The sequence below is a fragment of the Sorex araneus genome, chromosome 5 (genome assembly GCF_027595985.1).
Source record: "Sorex araneus isolate mSorAra2 chromosome 5, mSorAra2.pri, whole genome shotgun sequence".
Lineage (NCBI taxonomy): Eukaryota > Metazoa > Chordata > Mammalia > Eulipotyphla > Soricidae > Sorex > Sorex araneus.
Genome location: NC_073306.1, coordinates 193,465,132 through 193,477,074, shown reverse-complemented (window position 1 = coordinate 193,477,074; position 11,943 = coordinate 193,465,132). Strand labels below are relative to the sequence as shown.

Genomic DNA, 11,943 nt, shown 5'->3' with positions numbered 1-11,943 from the left:
CAGCTCCTGCTGAACTGGGCCTGGCTCCTCTACTGGCAGCGGCGACACTGGCTGGGTTTGGTTCTGGGAGGCCGTCTCGAAGACAGGAGCGTTTAGTCTGTATCTGCCCCACTCCTTTTGGCTTGATTTACTCAGCATGATATCCTCCAGTTCCATCCACAGGGTAGCAAGTTGCATGATTTCATTTTCCTACATCCATTGTGTGTATGTGTACATGGCTTAGCCTCATGCAAGGCAAGCACTTTCTCACTGCATTTTCTCTCTTCCCAGTATACTTTATCAGGTCATTTGTACTTGGAAACTTGGGATATTTCCACATCTTGGCTGTTGTGAATATTGCTGCAATGACCATGAGTGCAAATATCTTTTTGAAATATTGTTTTTGAGGGGCTGGAGCGATAACACAGCGAGTAGGGCATTTGCCTTGCACACGGCCGACCCGGGTTTGATTCCTAGCATTCCATATGGTCCCCTGAGCACCGCCAGGGGTGATTCCTGAGCTCAGAGCCACGAGTAACCCCTGTGCACCACCAGGTGTGGCCAAAAAATAAAAAGAAATAGGGTTTTTGAGCCTTTCAGTTGGATGCCTAGAAGTGGAATTGCTGGATCATATGAAAGTTGAATTCTTATTTTTTAAATCAGTATATATATTGTTTTTCAAAGAAATTGAATCAAATCTCCGTTGCTACCAAAAGTGGAAGAGGGTATCATTTCTTTGGATTCATGTCAACACTGGCTGTTTTTGCTCTTTTGTGTGTGTGTGCCAGCATTACTGGTGTGAAGTGACAGCTCAATATTGTTTTGATTTGCATTTCCCTGATAAGTGATGGGCAAATACTTTCTCCCAATCTGTGCGATATCTTTTTATGCTAGTCAGAATTTCTTTGCATGCATAAACTTCTTAATTTGAAGGTCCGTACATTTATCTTTGCTTCTATTTACTTGGCCAATATGATTCAAGGTGTCTTTAGATTCAATTGCTTATGTTTTGTCCAATTTAATTTCTGGATTTAGGACTCATATAAATTCCTGTAGGTCATTTTTGGGTTTTCTTTCTTGAATTGTCTTTAGTGCATGGTGTGAGATAGGGGTCTGAATTAAGTTACTTTTTAACATGTGGCAGTTTTCCATACCAGTCTTTCCAGCATCGCTTATTGTACCTTTCCTTGCTCTGCTTCATTGTGTTAGCAGCTTTGTCAAAGATTAGTTCTTCATAAACCTGAGGATTCACATCCGGATTCTCAATACAGTTCCACTGTTCTAACAGTTTATTCCACTGACATACATTTTTGAAATTACTATAGCTTTGTGGTATGCTTCAAAGTTGAACCCTAACATTCTATACATTCTATAACCATTGTCTAATTCAATGAAAAAGTAAAAAATAAGCAATCTATCACATCAGTCTTCCATCTTCCCTTTCATTTCTTAAATTAGTATCATACTTATTGTTTTGTTTTGTTGTATATCTTGACATAACCATGTTTTTAATTTATTTTTTTCATTGAATCACCATGTGGAAAGTTACAAAGCTTTCAGGTTTAAGTCCCAGTTATACAATACTTGAACACCCATCCCTTCACCTGAGCACATATTCCACCACCAAGAATCACAGTATACCTCCCCCCACCTCCTACCACCCCAGGCCCCCACCTCGCCTGTGTTACTGATAAATTTCACTTAACTTTCACTTTACTTTGACTGCATTCAATATTTCAAATACAAAACTCACTATTATTGTTTGGAGTTTCTCCCCCCAAAGTCGGACCTGCTGAAGGAAGCATTTGATAATTTGTTTTCCATTGCTGAGAATGAAGAGATATGAGGTTGAGCGGCCACAATAGCTGCCGCACGGTTTTGGATTTCTGTATTTTAGTATTTTAGTAACTAAGTCCAAAGAAATTTCTGCCAGAATTGCATCATTGCAAGCTTGTACCTCTCTGCTACTTTATATTCCACATATAAGTGCAATCTTTCTATGTCTCTTTCTTTCTGACTCATTTCACTCAACATGATACTTTCCATGTTGACCGACTTATATGCATATTTCAGGACTTCATCTTTTCTGACAGCTGCATAGTATTCCATTGTGTAGATGCACCAAAGTTTCTTTACCCAGTCACCTGTTTTGGGGCACTCTGGTTTTTTCCAGATCTGCACTCTTATGTTCATTGCTGCACTGTTTACAATAGCCAAAATCTGGAAAAACACTGGAGTGCTTTAGCCAGATGACTGGCTAAAGAAATTTGGTACATCCACACAATGGAATATTATGCAGCTGTTAGAAAAGAACACCGGAGTGCTTTAGCCAGATGACTGGCTAAAGAAATTTGGTACATCCACACAATGGAATATTATGCAGCTGTTAGGAAAGATGAAGTCAGGAAGTTTGCATATAAGTGGATCAACATGGAAAGTATCATGTTAAGTGAAATGAGTCAGAAACAGAGGGACAGGTAGAGAAAGATTGCAATCATCTGTGGAATATAAAGTAACAGAATGGGAGACTACCACCCGAGAGTAGTAGAAATAAGGACCAAGAGGACTGCTCCACAGCTTGGAAACCGGCCTCACATGCTGGAGAAAAAAATGCAGCTCAGATAGAGAAGGGAACACCAAGTAAAGGATGTTGGGAGGACCCATTGGGGCTGAAAGATGCGTGCCAAAAGTAGACCGTAACCGAATATGATGGCCGCTCAATATCTCTATTGCAAACTATGACACCCAAAAGGAGAGGGAGCCAAAGGTAATGCTCTACCACAGAGGCAGTGCGGGGTGCTGGTGACATGGTGGGGGTGGTGGAAGGGATGCTGAGACCATTGGTGGTAGAAAATGGGCACTGGTGGAGGTGTGGGTACTAGATCATTGTATGACTGAAATGCGAGCATGAAAGTTTGTAAGCCTGTAAGAAAGTGTAACTCATGGTGATTCACAAATAAAAGAAATTTAATAAAGCAGAGAAAAAATAGAAAAATGATTCTCCAAAGATATTGAAAAATGAAATATATGATTCTTCTAAATAGTACAAGGTATACATTGTCTTTCGGGGGGACTCCAAACAATTATAGTGAGTTTTTTGTTGAAATATTGAATGCAATCAAAGTAAGGAGAAAGGAAAATGAAATTTATCAGCTACACAGGTGGGATGGTGGTCGGGGGGATGGGGAGGAGGTTCACTGTGGTTCTTGGTGGTTGAATATGGGCACTGGTGAAGGGATGGGTGTTTGAGTATTCTGTAACTGAGACTTAAGCCTGAAAGCCTTGTAACTTTCTACATGGTGATTCAATAAAAAATAAGTAAATAAAATTAAAGTGATTGTATTTAATATGTTTTAACCCAACTTAAATCTTTAAACTAGCTTTTCTCCCAAGCAAATATCTACTTCAAATATCCATCTTACAGCACTGACGATGAGAACAATTACATACAACAAAAATTCTCTACAAATTAATAAAAATTTTACCTAGGTAATTTAAATAAAGATACTTTAAACACCTATGGCAAAATTCACAGAAAATAGTAAGAAAGAATTAGAAGTTATAGAACAAATTTTAATAGAGGCCAGAAAGACACGTTGGTGGGGTGCTGACTACACATAAGCTGAACCAATTCAATCCCAGCACCCCATATGATCCCCAAGTCTATCAGGATTGCTCCCTGAGCACAGTCAAGAGTGAGCCCTAAGAACTTCAGGTAAGTCCCCCTAAAATAAATGAAAGTGACTATATGCAATGAAATTCAAATGTTTATGTAGAATATTTCCCATTTCTTTCACTAGGAAGCCCTGAATCTATATTGTATCTGAGCTTATTACCTTCTTATGGTAATTTCTGGTAACACAATTTTATAAAACATAGTCTCATTTTAGCTTCTTTCAGATAACCTCGGTCTTTTATTTTTCTAGAAATGGCCTTATAGCTGATAAAAAAAAAGGTCGGTGCATTATAGTCATACTGCCTTTATCCATGAACATAATTTGAATGCAGCCACATATGACATTTATGAACATTTAAGAGCATGTTTTTATTCACTGGTGTTGTGTTATCATAGGGACACACCAGTTGTTACAGAACCTGTACTCTTGCAGATATTTCAGGCTTATAGCCTTGTTCCAGAAAGCTCTGGGGCTTAAAGAATCCGAGTTACGCTTTGCCTCTGGGGATATGTGACTGAGCTGTGTCCTGGCTGCCCATCAGCACCCATTCCTCTCTCAGAGATGCTCAGCACTCTCTCCAGACTGTCTCGGTCAAGGAAACTTACAAAACTCTCTTACTAATTGATATTTTCACATTTGAGGGGCTAAGAAACACTCTCACTTCACAGCTTTTCTCCCATCAAGACCCTGCCTCCACAACTTCTGTTTTGGCTACTTGACTGCTTCCAGGTTTTTGTAAGGTAAGTATCACTGTATCACTGTCACTGCCATCCTTTTGTTCATCAACTTGCTTGAGCGGGAACCAGTAACGACTCCATTTGTCCCAGACCTGAGATTTTAGAAGCCTCTCTTTACTCATCTTTCCCAACGATTGGAGGCTCTATCAGGGTTAGGGGAATGAGACCTGTTATTATTACTGTATTTGGCATATTGAATACTCCACGGGTAGCTTGCCAGTTTCTGCCATGTGGGCAGGACCTGCTGGGTGGCTGGCTGGACTCTCCAAGAGGAACGGAGGAATCAAGGGTAAATAGTATTACACTAAACATACTTGTGTACATACCAAAGCAGTCCTTCACAAACTTTGATTACATACATAGGAGTTGATTTCTGTGATTTAGAAATACTGATACCTTTCATAGATTTCACCCCTTCAGACCCAATTCATATTAATAAAGTAGGGGTGCTCCTATTGCCCTCAAATCTATCCTCTGTCCTTTTAACATAAACCACTCAAAAAGTTTTGTTCTTAATTGTGAGATAAGATTTTATAGTCTTTAAATTGCATTTCACTTATATTAAGACCTGATGTGCAATATTTTTCTGTGCCCTTTGACCTATATATCTCAGTTTTTGAGATTGCATATTTAAAGAAAACTGTGTTGTTCAGAGAACATTTATGGAGTTACTCTGCGAATCATATGGCACCTGAGCCAAACCGGGCCATTGTCAACAGTCAACTGGTTAGTTGCATGCAGTCAACCCAAGTTTTATCCCCAGCATGGCCTCTGGTCCCCCTAGCACTGTCAGCAGTAACTTCTAAATGCCACTCTAGGTGTGAAACTGGAGCAATGCAAATTGTAGCCAAAAAATAAATGAATAAACCAAGCAAACACAAAATCCCAGAGTATACTGGAAAACAACATGTAGTGCCAAGAATCAAAGACCTGATTTTCTGTGCCCTTTGACCTTTAGTCTATCTCAAATTAAGAGGAGACATGTTGAAAGAAAACTGTATTGTTCAAGGAACTTTTATGGAGTTGGCCTGAGATTCATATTGTACCTGAGCTGAATAAGAGCCAAACGAATAATATAGTGAAGTCACACAGACACTTGGCTTGCAGTCAACCCAAGTTCAATCCACAGCATCCCCTCTGATCCTCCTAGAACTGACAAAAGTAACTTTTCAGTGCCAATCTAGGAGTGACCCCTTAGAATTCAGGTGTATCCCAAATAAAAACAAACACAAAATCCCAGAGTATACCTGGCCAACCACATGTAGTGCCAAGAAACAAACACGGGTTAGCTTCTTGCAAGACATGTCACTTACCTACTACAATATCTCAGAGCTACTCTACAGGGCTCATGAAAACAAAGCGAACAAATTCTCAAAGCACCACTTTTCAAACATTTTAATTGAAAGTAGAAAACAGCTTTTGCTTGAAATAATGTGTCGTGAAATGATACAGTGTCATCTCACTACCATTACACTTACAAAAATATCATGTAATGATAAATTGCACACCAGGTCATTTCTTCATTTCTTCATCTCTTCATAATCCTCAGAAATATTGAATACATTTACTCACAAACCAGGTTATCTAGACTTTAAAGTTTCTATTCACTTGAAATGTGCTGATTGAAGAAATTATGTACTTGCTTTGGAAATAAGTTAAATATTATCTTCCTTATTGATTTATTGTTCAGAATAGAATATAAGCAAAGTGACAGGAAAAAGTAGTTTTCCAAAAAGCTCACTTTCTGACATAATGTCTATGAAATGGATATCAACTCTTCTCCTGCTAGAGCTCGGTTATTACTTCGGTTGTGGGAGTTGTGGAAAAGTGCTGGTGTGGCCCTCGGAATAGAGCCACTGGATCAACATAAAGACGATCCTTGAAGAACTTATCCAAAGAGGCCTGAGGTGATTGTTCTGACATCTTCAGCTTCCATTCTTCTAGATCCCAACAAAACATCCACTATTAAATTTGAGGTCTACCCAACATCTATATCTCAGGAGTATTTTGAGGGTATTTTCAATAAACTCACTAATTCATGGACAGATGATATGCCAAAACAATCACTTTTTACATATTTTTCAAAAATTCAAGATGCGCTTTGGGAATATTTTGATAGTTTTCAACAGCTTTGTAAAGATGTAGTTTTCAACAAGAAACTGATGAAAAAGCTACAGGAATCAAGATTTGATGTCGTTTTGGCAGATGCTGTTGGACCCTGTGGTGAGCTTCTAGCTGAAGTACTGAAAGCCCCTTTAGTGTACAGTCTCCGTTTCTCCTTTGGCTCTACAATTGAAAAGTATGCTGGAGGACTCCCACTCCCACCTTCCTATGTGCCTGTTGTTTTGTCAGAATTAAGTGACAAACTGACATTCATGGAGAGAGTGAAAAATATGATTTATGTGCTATATTTTGACTTTTGGAGCCACAAGTTAAATGAAAAGAAATGGGATAAATTTTGCAGTGAAGTACTAGGTAAGTCAGATTTCACTTAATAAGATTTCTAAAATAGAATAAAACCTGGGAAAGTTTTGATGATTTATTATGCATTTCTATTCTAAATGCATAAAGATTTAGATTTTATATACTAATGTAATATCATATAAAATGTCTGTCATGCACAAATTATTATGGAAAGATTTCAAATTTAGTGTGAATGTTAGAGCATTATGTCCCATAGTTTCTAGCACATTCCACAGAGTGATACGAAACAAGATTAATAATTGTACATGTCAAAATATATAAATGTACGTTATTATTTGTTTGCTGGATGCCGTTTAATTTAGACACTTGAGACTCTTGGGGATGTTGAATAGAGACATATAAGCTTCAAGAAAAATTATAAACTTACTTCAACAATAAAATTATTTCATTTAGATGCAAAGGAAAAGCAAAGCTGCAGAGTGCATTCATGGAAAGAACCAGAGTCTCACTCCTGGACCTGGGTAAAACTTCCCCATATAATTTAGAGGGCTCTCTCAATTTGGAGAGAGAAATAAAGATCACCAACTCCTAAAAGAATGCATGGTCCATTTTGTCCTGGTTTTTGTTAGTTCACCACTGCAGGACATGCTCTTTTGAGTGCCATAAACAGTACACTCGATTTCTTGCTTCTGATGCAGAGCAGTGCCAAGAGGATACTCCTGGGTCTGTACTAAGGAATTACTCTGAAGTGCTCGGGGACCATATGGGGCTGCATGAATAGAAACTGGTTGTCTATATTCAAGACAAGTGCCTATCCTATAACTCTGTTCCTGATTCTGATTCATAAACAATTTTAAAAGGAGATTTATTGATTATTTTTTTTAATTTTTTTCTATTTTATCTTATATTAAAAGATATGACAACATGCTTCGAACATTTAAATTCTATGAATAGATTACAGTTGCATCACAAGCAACTATAATCTACAATACATTTTATGGTAGTTGACATGAAATTAAAACTTAAATGTATCTAGATAATTTGCATCAACAAACCACAAGTGATATTGCACCTTTGACTCCGTTGTAGAAAGATCATGGCAGAAAATTTCTTGGGATATTCACATTCCTTTTTTTCATTACCTTTACATTTATGACTTATTTTGTGTTTTTTTGTTGTTGTTGTTTTGTTTTGTTATCTTTCAGGAAGACCCTCTACGTTATCTGAGCTAAGGGGGAAAGCTGATTTCTGGCTCATTAGAACATACTGGGATTTTCAGTTTCCTCACCCAATCTTACCAAATTTTGAGTTTGTTGGAGGACTGCACTGCAAGCCTGCCAAGCCCCTGCCCAAAGTAAGCCTGGTCCTGTTTTTTCTTTTTACTTTAAATTTCATCTTCAGAAATCAAGCAAAGGGGCTGGAGTGATAGCACAGTGGGTATGGCATTTGCCTTGCACGCTGCTGGCATGGGTTCAATTCCCAGCATACCATATTGTCCCTCGAGCACTTCGAGGAGTAATTCCTGAGTGCAAAGCAGGAGTAACCCCTGAGCATTGCAGGTGTGACCCAAAAACAAAAAAAAAAACAAAACAAAACAGAAATCAAGCAAAAAGGAAAGTTTATTTTAAAGAAATAAGTCAGCGCTGCAGCAGTGTCTTCCCTTGTTCATCTATTTTCTTAAGCAGGCACCAGTAATGTCATTTGCTCAAGAGGGCACCAGTAATGTCTCCCTTGTGAGACTTGTTGTTACTAATCTTAGCGTATCAATTATGCCACGGTTAAAAATAAGTCTACAACAAAATTATTTGAAACAAAATATCAACTTTATTTGCCCTTTCCTATTCAAAAAACCCTTTATTTGAGTCCCTAGGATTTTACACACACTATTACCCTTTGAGTGGCTATTTTCAGCCATGGAAGAAGTCTTTAGCAACCCTCAAAACAAGCCTATAGAACATGGCTTTTAACATCTTATGGAACACAAGACAATACAAGGGTTAAGTTACTGGACATAGAGGTAAATAGATAAAAATATAGATATATAGATTTTTATATAAAGATTTTAATCATGTTGTAATAGAAAAGTCTTATAATTTTTCTATGTTTAAAAAATGCCCATCATATATCATGGCAAGAAGATGACTTTTGAATGCAAAGGATGAGATGAGTTGTGATGGAAAGAAAAAACATAATATGGTCTGAAATAAAACCAATTATTTTTTTTCTTCACTATTTGACTCACACCCCATGATGCTTCAGGTTTACTCCTGACTCTGCACTCAGGAATTTCTCCTGGTGGTGCTCAGGGAACCATATGGGATGCCGGGAATTGAACCTGGTCAGCCACATGCAAAATACATGCCCTACCCGCTGTCCTATCATTCCAGCTATAAAAACATTCTGTTAAGATATAATTTAAAATCAGTATCCATTAAAAAAATTTATAAATTTTAAGATTGGTCTACTTTGGATTAGCAGCAACATAAAACTGAGATTGCATTCAAGATGTTATTACCTTAAAATAAGAGCTTAAATATAAAATTCTAATAGCCTTAAAGCATATATCCTGATGACCTTAGTGAAATACTGCATGATCCTTCTCTCTTCTCTTCTAATTACCTAACACACACATCATGGATTTGTAAGCTTATTCTGAACATCATGGGTGGTGGACTTTTGACCTTGAAAATGTAAGAGTCTCTCAGTGGTACGTGCATTCAGACATTTAGGGGAGCAGACAGCAAGGACACGCATAAGCTATTACCTTATTATGATAATTTCTGATAACACAATTTTATAAAACATAATCTTCTGATCTTAGCTTGTTTCAGATAACTAGGTCTTTTATTTTTCTAGAAATGGCCTTTTAGCTGAAAAAACAAGATTGGTGCATTATACTCATACGGACTTTATCCATCATTCATCATTTGAATGCATCCACATAGGAATTTTATGAACATTGAAGAACATGTTTTTATTCAGGGTGTTGTTTTATCATGGGGGCAAACCACTTCTGTTCAAGAGTTGTTACTGAACCTGTGCTCTGGCAGAAATTTGAGGATCCTCAATGAAACCAGGAGTCAAACTCAGCTGAGCTGGGGGATGACAGACACCTTGCCTGCTGTCTGGTTTCTTTCATCTGCAATATGTGTTCTCATGTGTACAGGGAAGCCACAATTGGTAATTCTCACTCTGCTTCTCTGCTGTTTTCTCCTCACTCGACCCAGAGTAAAGACTTGTGTCTTCAGGTGGTACTAGTTGACATGGCAGCCATACAGAGGGGAGAGAGTCCTTTGGGGGTTTTACACTGAAGTGATAAAGCCAGCCACTATGTACCCACGACTTGAGATGGGGACTGAAATATTCTGCTACTTGCAAGACAGTCAAGGATAAATCCCAGACTTTGACAGAGTGTGTCAAATCAGGAGGCTTATAGCCTTGTTCCAGAAAGCTCTGGGGCTTAAAGAATCCGAATTACCCTCTGCCTCCTGGGAATGTGTGACTGAGCTGTGACCTGGCTGCCTTTCAGTGACATTCCACTCTCAGAGATGCTGAGCACTCTCTCCAGCTGGCTTTGGTCAAGGAAACGGACAAAACTCTCTTCCCAGTTGGGATTTTCTCATTTGAGGGATTAGAAACAGTCTCACTTCACAGCCTCTCTCCCATCAAGACCCTGCCTCCACAACTTCTTCATCTACTCTGTGTTGGCTCCTGGCTGCTTCCAGGTTTTTGTAAGGTAAATAGTATTACAATAAACATATTTGTGTACATACCAAAGCAGTCCTTGGCAAACTTTGATTGCATACATAGCTGTGGAATCCTGTGATTTAGAAATATTTATACCTTTCATAGTTTTCACCCCTTTAGGTCCAATTCATATTAATAAAGTAGATGTGCTCCTATTGCCCACATCTCTTTCCTCTGTCCTTTTGATATAAACTACTCATAAAGGCCTGTTCTTAATTGGGAGATGAGATTTCATAGTCTTTAACTTGCATTTCATTTATAATAAGATCTGATGTGCAATATTTTTCTGTGCACTTTGACCTTTTTATATCTCAAATTTGGAGGGGGCATGTTAAAAGAAAACTGTGTTGTTCGGGGAACTCTTATGGATTTGTCCTGGGACTTATATCGTACCTGAGGTTAACCAGAGCCAAAGGAATAATACAGTGAAATTGGACATATGATTTTCTTGCAGTCAACCCGAGTTCTAGCCACAGCATCTCCTCTGGTCCACCTAGCATTGACAAAAGTAACTTTTCAGTGCCAATCTAGGAGTGGCCCCTTAGAACTTCAGGTGCATCCCAAAACAAGAACAAACACAAAACCCCAGAGAACACCTGGCCAACTAGATGTAGTGCCAAGAAACAAACCCGAGTCAGTTTCTTGCAAGACCAGTCACTTGTCTACTGCAATATCTCATGGCACCTCTACAGTGTTTATAAAAACAAAGCAAACAAGTTCTCAAAGCATCACTTTTCAGATATTCTGATTGAAGTAGAAAACAGCTTTTGCTTGAATTAATGTATCGTTTTTAAAATTTACTTATTTATTAATTAGTGAATCACTGTGAGGTACAGTTACAAATTTACACATTTTTGTGCTTATGTTTCTTCATACAATGTTTGAGAACCCATCCCCCCACCAGTGCCCATTCCCCACCACCAATAGCCCAGTATCCCTCCCAACCCCGAATCTCATCTCCCCACACACCACCTGGCTCTGTGGTAGGGTGTTCCCTTTTGTTCTCTTTCCAATTGGGTGTTGTGGTTTGCAATAGGGGTGTTGAGTGGCCATTGTGTTGAGTCTCTAGTCTACTTTCAGCACAAATTAATGTGTCTTGAAATGGTACAGTGTCATCTCACTACCATTACCTTTAACAGTCTCACAAAAATATTATGTAATGTTAGTACATTGCACACTAGGTCATTTCTTCATTTCTTTATAATCTTCAGAGATATTGAATACATTTACTCACAAACCAGGTCACCTCGACTTTGAATTTTCTATTCACTTGAAATGTGCTGGTTGAGAAAATTATGTACTTGCTTTCGAAATTAGTTATACATTAACTTCCTTGTTGATTTATTGCTCAGACAAGAATATAAGCAAAGCGACAGGAA

The 11,943-nt window shown here is 38.2% G+C and overlaps 1 pseudogene; it reads left to right on the top strand.

The window, feature by feature from the left end:
* Window positions 1-6,151: 6,151 nt before the first annotated feature.
* On the top strand, window positions 6,152-11,928 carry LOC129405047 (UDP-glucuronosyltransferase 2B31-like; annotated as a pseudogene).
* Window positions 11,929-11,943: the final 15 nt, after the last annotated feature.